At 41.4% G+C, this 7,500-nt stretch overlaps 1 protein-coding gene and 1 long non-coding RNA gene across 2 annotated transcripts in view; one reads left to right on the top strand and one right to left on the bottom strand.

Moving 5' to 3' along the window:
• Nucleotides 1-7,500, top strand: part of LOC123505872 — a 53,964-nt gene that overhangs the window by 36,454 nt on the left and 10,010 nt on the right. The gene's annotated exons all lie outside the window — the stretch shown is intronic.
• Nucleotides 2,787-7,500, bottom strand: part of LOC123505873 — a 4,969-nt gene continuing 255 nt past the window's right edge. The window contains exons 1-3 of the long non-coding RNA XR_006675281.1: nucleotides 6,990-7,500; nucleotides 6,740-6,907; nucleotides 2,787-6,620 (exon numbers count right to left, since the gene is read on the bottom strand). The exon at nucleotides 6,990-7,500 is cut by the window's right edge and continues 255 nt beyond it. This is a non-coding gene — a long non-coding RNA (uncharacterized LOC123505873). The remainder of the gene's footprint in view (nucleotides 6,621-6,739; nucleotides 6,908-6,989) is intronic.

Genomic DNA, 7,500 nt, shown 5'->3' on the forward strand with positions numbered 1-7,500 from the left:
GAGGAGGAGGAGGAGGAGGAAGGTGTAGTGGAAATTGGAGGAGGCGGAAGAAGAGGAGATGAGAGAAGAGACATCTTGGAGTGAATGTTATGGTGAGAGAGAGAGAGAGAGAGAGAGAGAGAGAGAGAGAGAGATTTTAAAGAGGTTGCCGTGACAAATATATAGTGACGAAGAGGAGGAGGAGGAGGAGGAAGCGAAGAAGAAGAAGAAGGAGGAGAAGGGATGGAGGGGGCGAAGAAGAAGGAGGAAGAGGAGGAGAAAGAAGAAGAAGAGGAGGAGGAGGAGGAGTGAGCGAGTGGGAGGAATCAGTAATTTTTGAAAACACGCCAATCATTCCAATTTTTTTTCCACAACACGGATCACAGGGATGCACTCACTCACTCACTCACTGGCTGACTGACTGACTGACTGAATGAATGAATGAATGATTGATTTACTGAACGACTGATTGATTTACTGAACGACTGACTGACTGGCCGACTGACTGACTGGCCGACTAACTGACTGACTGACTGACTGACTGACTGAATGGATGAATGAATGAATGAATGACTGGCTGACTTTCTGACTGACTGACTGGCCGACTGACTGACTGGCTGACTGACTGACTGGCTGGTTGGGTGACTGACTAACTGACTGACCTATTATGGGGATATGAATTGAATCGAGTTAAAGGTTTGTCACTGTTGTCACTGTCGATCCCAGTAACTATTTAGTCAATCACCTCATCAATTTGTCTTGGGTTGAATAAAGATGGATTTTCCTTTTTGTCTCTTAATGAACAAAATATATTTCTCAAGTGGGTAACAGTTTTGACACACCACCGCGGTCAATTCACTCTGTCACTCACACACTCTGTCTTTCACTGCCTTTCACTGTGTCACCGTCAGTGCTTCTCGCCTTGTCCCTTGTCACGACTTAAGTCTTTTCTCGTGACAGGGCTTTACGGCAGTTGATGGTAGTTGATGCTCTGCTCTACTCACTGACGACATTCTGCCATGGAACCCTGCAGTGTGGGCGTCACTAACACCGTTGTGACGTCCACCACGAGTAACTGGCCAGTCACGGGGCTGTCTGACTGTGACGTGCATTATGCCCCACCAATAGTGTGGTGTTTGTACCTAACGAGCTGAGCTAGTGGTAACCTTATCGCTGTGTGCCAGACAAGAAGGTTGGCAGCGGTGTGTCACGGCTGGCGGCTGCCAAAGTGCCCACACGCCGTGTGCCCTTCACCCTACCGTTCAGAATATTATATGTGCATTCAATCTTGCTAATTCAACTACCTTAGGTCTATTTCCAGCCATTAAGAGGCCTGTTACAAGGCTCGCTCAGCCACTGCTTGTCGTCTCGACAAGTCTTATATTACAATAAATTTCCTAATATCTTACATTTCATCTTATTCTACGTCTTATATTCCATTGTAATATTGACATGCGATTTCCACTCTTGTTTGATATATATATATATATATATATATATATATATATATATATATATATATATATATATATATATATATATATATATATATATATATATAATACAACATATTCCATTTCAATGTATATAACACTATCAATTTACTCAGGGTTTTTTTTTCACTTTACCGTGTTTACCGTCCTATGGCAGGGTGACGGCATTGCGAATACACCTTTCACTATTCTTAGGTGATTAAATATGTTATACATGTAGAATATTGTACCAACACCAGTACCAGTGAATATTAACATGCTACTTTTGCCAAAGCATTATGCTGTTCCAGGCTATTTCTGAATTGGGAATATTTGCACTAATTCTATTAGTAACATTTTTGTCTTTCAAAGTAAGTGTCTGCTTTCTCTTTTCAAGTGTTGTCAATCTATTTGAATGTGCGAGTAATTCACACTGATCAGGTACAAATTATTGAGGCAATCTCTGGGTGGAGTTCAGGGCGCACCACAGATACAGCTGTCCTGTTTGGAAAATGTAGAACCAATGCCTCAACATTTTCACGTTGAGGCATTGGTTGTACTTTGCGGCAATGACAATGATGAAAGATTTAATTTTGCTTAGATAGTCTGTACTAATAGTGTTCATCATGGCGCCTGTGTCGAGAAAAATACGACTGTGTTTATCACATACCCTGGCTTCTGTAAGTGAACCTGTAGCTGTGTCCTGGGTGGTCACTACGGTTTCCCTTTCTTTGTCATGGTCCTTGGGGTTGTCATGAGTGTGATCTTCTCGCCTCGGTGCGGTAATGCCCCATGTAGTGGGGGACCTTATTTCAAAATCGTGCACTTTGGGTTAAAAGCACGAAATTTGGTCTGAAGGTAGCTTTTAACATATTTTGAAGATTTAGATATAGTGCCATCTCAGATTTGTCACTTAAGTGCCATTTTTCAAGATGGCCGCCACAAAATGCTAAATTCACATAAAATTGCATACCAAATGATTCAAATGCATTGAAAATTGGTCATAAGTGTTTTAAATCATTGGACATGATAAGTTCTAGTGTTGCAGAGATGTAATCAAGGCTTAAAAGTCTGAGCAGACATATATGTCACATAATTATGTTATGTTAATTACCTTAATTAACATAATTAGTTATGAAAAAAATTAAAAGCCGTACTTCAAAAAGTACTTTATTCATTTTAAGAAATGAAATATATATGGTATGCGTTTCTGTACGGAATCAATGAAAGTAGCTTTAAAGTTATCTGAAAGTATTTTGATTATATGCAAATTTTTGTAAATCAGGTGTCATGCCATATGTATTCGATATTAATATGTTTATTCATGACATTTATAATTGTATTCGAAACTATAAATGTTAAATGTACAATCCATTGATTTGGTAAGTTATTTTACAAAGTTAATGTTTTGTAAAAAAACAAATCTTAAATCTTAAAAATAAACAGACTGCTAATGGTTAACAAAATTGAATAAGCTCCATTTAATAATGTGAAAAAGGAAACATGTTGAAAAATATCAATATTCACTCTAGATTGCTTTCTGAGCAACAATAATCAAGACAAATGAAAATGATATGTACCTTGGAAACACTAAACCCAATTTCATAACTTCTAATTGATAAAAATATAACTATCCAATCTCATCTTCTTATCTTTAGGATATTGACAATCGATTTTGATATTTTTAGTCAAATTAAAGATCTTTTAGGTTTACAAAATTACATTCAATGATTTATGTATTCAAAATATCAATTTGGCTCCTATCATATCTCAACAATCTTATCTAAGGAAAATAAACCGTAAAGGTAAAATCACTCTGATATGAAAGTTCTTTGCAATATCTTAATAGAAAAATTCAAATCTCTCAGTTGATACAAATGAGTCATTTATGTTTTATAACAATTTCCATTGCAGGTGCAAAAACCTGTGCACTTCAAGTTCAGTCCTTTGCAGGTACATCTTTTTGTTTTGCATCCCGTTTTACAACCACATCTCTTCAACTCCAAGCAAACCTGGGGTACATCTGCTAAAGCTGTCCACAATGATACCCCAGCTTCATTTTTCTTCCATCCCCACTCTGAGGGACAAGGCAGATTTGGCATGCAGATCAAACAATTACCCCAAACATGGCCACCTTGATATGTTGCTCTTTTTGCTTGCTGCACAAGAGCTGCTTTGGTTGGGGGGATATTTTCAATTGCCTTGTTTTTCCTGGAGTACAGATTCCTTCTTGCTGCATTCACATCAACATCTACACTGTTCTTGTCATATACAAGAATAACAAATCTCTCCAGATTTCTGACGATCTCCTCTGGAAACAGACCAGGACTGTCCTGTAATGACTGGAATGATTCAGTCACACCATCAAAAGATTCCCAGGCTTTCCAGAATGACTTTTTTTCCTTTCAACTGGAACGATGGCACAGTATCACAGCCTGTAAAGGCATGGAAGGCAGGCAGACACTTAGCTTTGACTGGACCAAGTGCCTGTGCAATGCTGTGAGCTGGAATGATACGTCGATGGTCACCAGTTCCATATACGATCCACATGTCAGCATTCATGAAAGAAGCCACTGCTACCCCAATTACTACAACATCACCGTCTACTGTTCGAACTTTAACAGACTGGTGACCCTTGTCAACTGCATCCTTGTAATGCACAAAAATCCGTGTGTCGGCTTCTTCATGAGAACAAGGTGACATATCACTGATGTCAAGACCAGCTGGTTTGCTGAGGACTTTTCTGCCAGATGTTGCAAAAACCTGTTTGCCCTCAGGAATGTGCATACTTTTTGCATATTCAGAAAGGAGCTGGAAAAGTTCCTTTTTGTTCTCCGGAACATTTAGAAAGGAGACCCAGTTTGAAGGCAGCACAGTGTTTTCCATCACTTTCCTACGCTGACCTGTTCCTCGATTTTCTCGAGTTGCCTATTTCAGACTATGTTCAAGATAATCATCCCAAACAATGTCAACCCGATTTGAACTCTCCAGTAGCTCCTGTACATAATGTTGGAACACTAACTTGGCATAGTCTCCAAAGGTTTTACAACTGAGGTTTGGGATCAGCATATGAATGATGGCTGGTCCATCTAAAACATAGGCTGTGCTGGCAACAGTAGACTAGGTTCAATTAGGCTTTCCAAGACCTCCATGATATCTGATTTGGTTGACTGTTTGTCTCCAGGGGCCACTAATGCGGGTGGCTTGGTCTGGTTTTCATGAGCAAAGAAGGTTGCTATATCTCCCTGTCTGACCTGGCAGGACACATAGAGGTCTGAAAAGACTCTCACATCTTTCTTTGCTACTTTAATTTGTTGATGCAGCTTTGATGGTGCCTTCTTCTGAGGAGATTTAAATAGTGGAAACTTATTCTTGTGAATTGGATCAAATACTGACAGTCTTGTCCTGCAGTCTGGTTTTCACAAATTCTTGATACTGTATATATTAGAAATTCACATCACAAATCAACGTTTTCGCAAGTTTTATGAATAAATTATGGTAATTAGGCCTAATTGGTGATGAAACTTCAGAGTTTTGCATATTTATGGTTTGTAGGCATACTTATATAAGTAGAAATTGGGTTTACATAGCATTTCGTTACATACTGGGTATAAAATAGGAAATAATTGCTGTATAACCATAAAATACATAATTTGACATATTTGGCGGCCATCTTGAAAAATGGGACTTACGGGACAAATCTGAGATGGCACTATATCTAAATCTTAAAAGTATGTATAAAGCTACCTTCAAGCCAATTTTCATGCTTTTAACCCAAAATGCACAATTCTTACCAATTTTCTACATAAGGCCCCCCACTAATGCGGGTGTGTGTACAGTGAGATCTGACACAGTCCAGACCCATTTCACGCGGCCGTTTGCTTGTCCGAGAAGGTGTTGGGTGTGCGGGAGACACAGTTTGTGTTCCTACTGTTGCTGCTGCGGCTGTTGCTGAGGGGGCTGTCTGCAAGGCTGTTCCCTACCTACAGGTAGGAAGCCTGGTGAAAATTTAGTGTGTCCTGCAGATTCCCGTCTACAGTCTGTAGTACGGTGCCCCATCCCCTGGTGGTAGACACACCAAGGAGGATTCCTACACATATTCTCCAGGTGTCCTTGACATTGGCAGTTCTCGCAGATTGCTTGTGAGAAGCAATCCTTCGCCAGATGTCCCATTCTGCGGCAAGTGTAACACTGGAGTAACCTTCTGTGTTTTGAATGGCTTCAGGTTCTTAGCGAGCGCGTGTGTCTTACTGGTGGCTGGAGTCCTGGCTCTAGTGTGCCGGGATGGAGGAGATCGTTGTCTTCTTGGCGACACATACTGGGTCTTCTAAATATTTTTTGACCATATAGTCAATTTGGCTTAGATGTATATTGTGGTTTAGATCTTCATACAACTTTTCCCTTACTGACCCTTGGCTGTCGTTAATTATGTGGGCCATCGCGAGCATTTTGCTCATCATAGGCAATAGAACTAGAGTGGCATTGTTTGCGTGGGTCCACGGTGTTCCCCTGATAGTGTCTTCTATTTGCTTTGAGAAAGACTAAATATTCTGTGGTGTCTTCGCCTGGTTTCCTCGTCATAGCCAGGTGCTTGACCATGATCCTGAGGGGATATTAAGGGGGAAGTGTTCCCTGAACTCACTCACATAATCCTGATATGTCTTTAAGTCCTCTACAAAATGTCTGCATTTGATGATGGATCTAGCACGGCCCTTGTCGGGATGAATGTTTGCCTTGAATGCTTCAATTTTCTGTGTGTCGTCCTTAATTCCTTTGTTGGCGATATAGGCTTCCACTGTGGCGATATAACTGTCCAAGTTTATGTCGCTGCTCTCTCCAGAAAATATAGGGATACTCACAATATTTGTGTTATTTTCATGTTTCAGGGTTTTTGTGGGGTCTGCCATGGCTGTGGCTTGGTTTGGTAATCTCCTGGTTAAACTTCTGGTTAAAGCTGGAGTTGATCACAATTTGAATCTTCTAATCCTGCTACACTTTTCAGAGCATGAATCTTAAATGTCAACGACAATAAAGCGTGTCTTTTTATAAGTCGTGTCTACGATAAGGGAGAAGCACTGTCGGGCAGATGAGCGATGACAGATGCACTCCTGCGATGTCTTGGTATCTTCCATGCAGTTCTCTGTCACCCTGGCAGGTCACACCGGGGATCTAAAGTGTAATAAGAATATTAACAAAGATTATGATAAAGTGAAATAAATATTCTCAACATTTCGAGTTATTTTGTACACGTGACTGGAAGACGAAGAAAATAAATGTGCGTATTGTACCTGTCTGGGTGGCCCGTGGGTGGCTGGTGGTGACTGCGTTGTTGGGTGGCTAGTGGGTGGTGCGCCCGTCAAACCTGGGTCGTGGAGAGCGGTGTTGAGGTGGGTGTGTGGCTGCATGTGGGCGTCAGTATCACACCCACGCCTTGCTGCTTCTTGCGATGATGTTCACTGTAGAGTGAGGGCAATATTAGCGACACGAGCGAAGGGGTAGTAAAACACGGTTATGAAATGTTTATGTGGCCTTGAGTACCTCGCTGTGTGCCAGGAGTACCGCGCTGTGGCCTTGAGTACCGCGCTGTGGTCTTGAGTACAGCGCTGTGGCCTTGATTACCGCGCTGTGGCCTTGAGTACCGCACTGTGACCTTGAGTACCGCACTGTGACCTTGAGTACCGCGCTGTGGCATTGAGTAGCGCGCAGGGACCTTGAGTACCGCGCTGTGGCCTTGAGTATCACGCTGTGGCTTTGAGTATCACGCTGTGACCTTGAGTACCGTGGACCAGTCGCTGAAGTCTGTTTAACCCACAAAGCGTCTTGTTTCACAGTGTTCTGGGTCTTGTTGATGCCCTGTGAGCTGCCACACCGTTGTTACTGGCGGGCGGGTATTATGGATTGAATAGAGTTAAAGATTTGTCACTGTTGTCACTGTTGATCCCAGTAACTCTTGTCCGTCAATCATCTTATCATTTGTCTTACGGTGAATAAAGATTTTTTTTTTTTTTTATGCAAAAGGGAAAGCCGGCCAAGAGCAACAAAAATTTTC

Source organism: Portunus trituberculatus, chromosome 18 (genome assembly GCF_017591435.1).
Source record: "Portunus trituberculatus isolate SZX2019 chromosome 18, ASM1759143v1, whole genome shotgun sequence".
NCBI lineage: Eukaryota > Metazoa > Arthropoda > Malacostraca > Decapoda > Portunidae > Portunus > Portunus trituberculatus.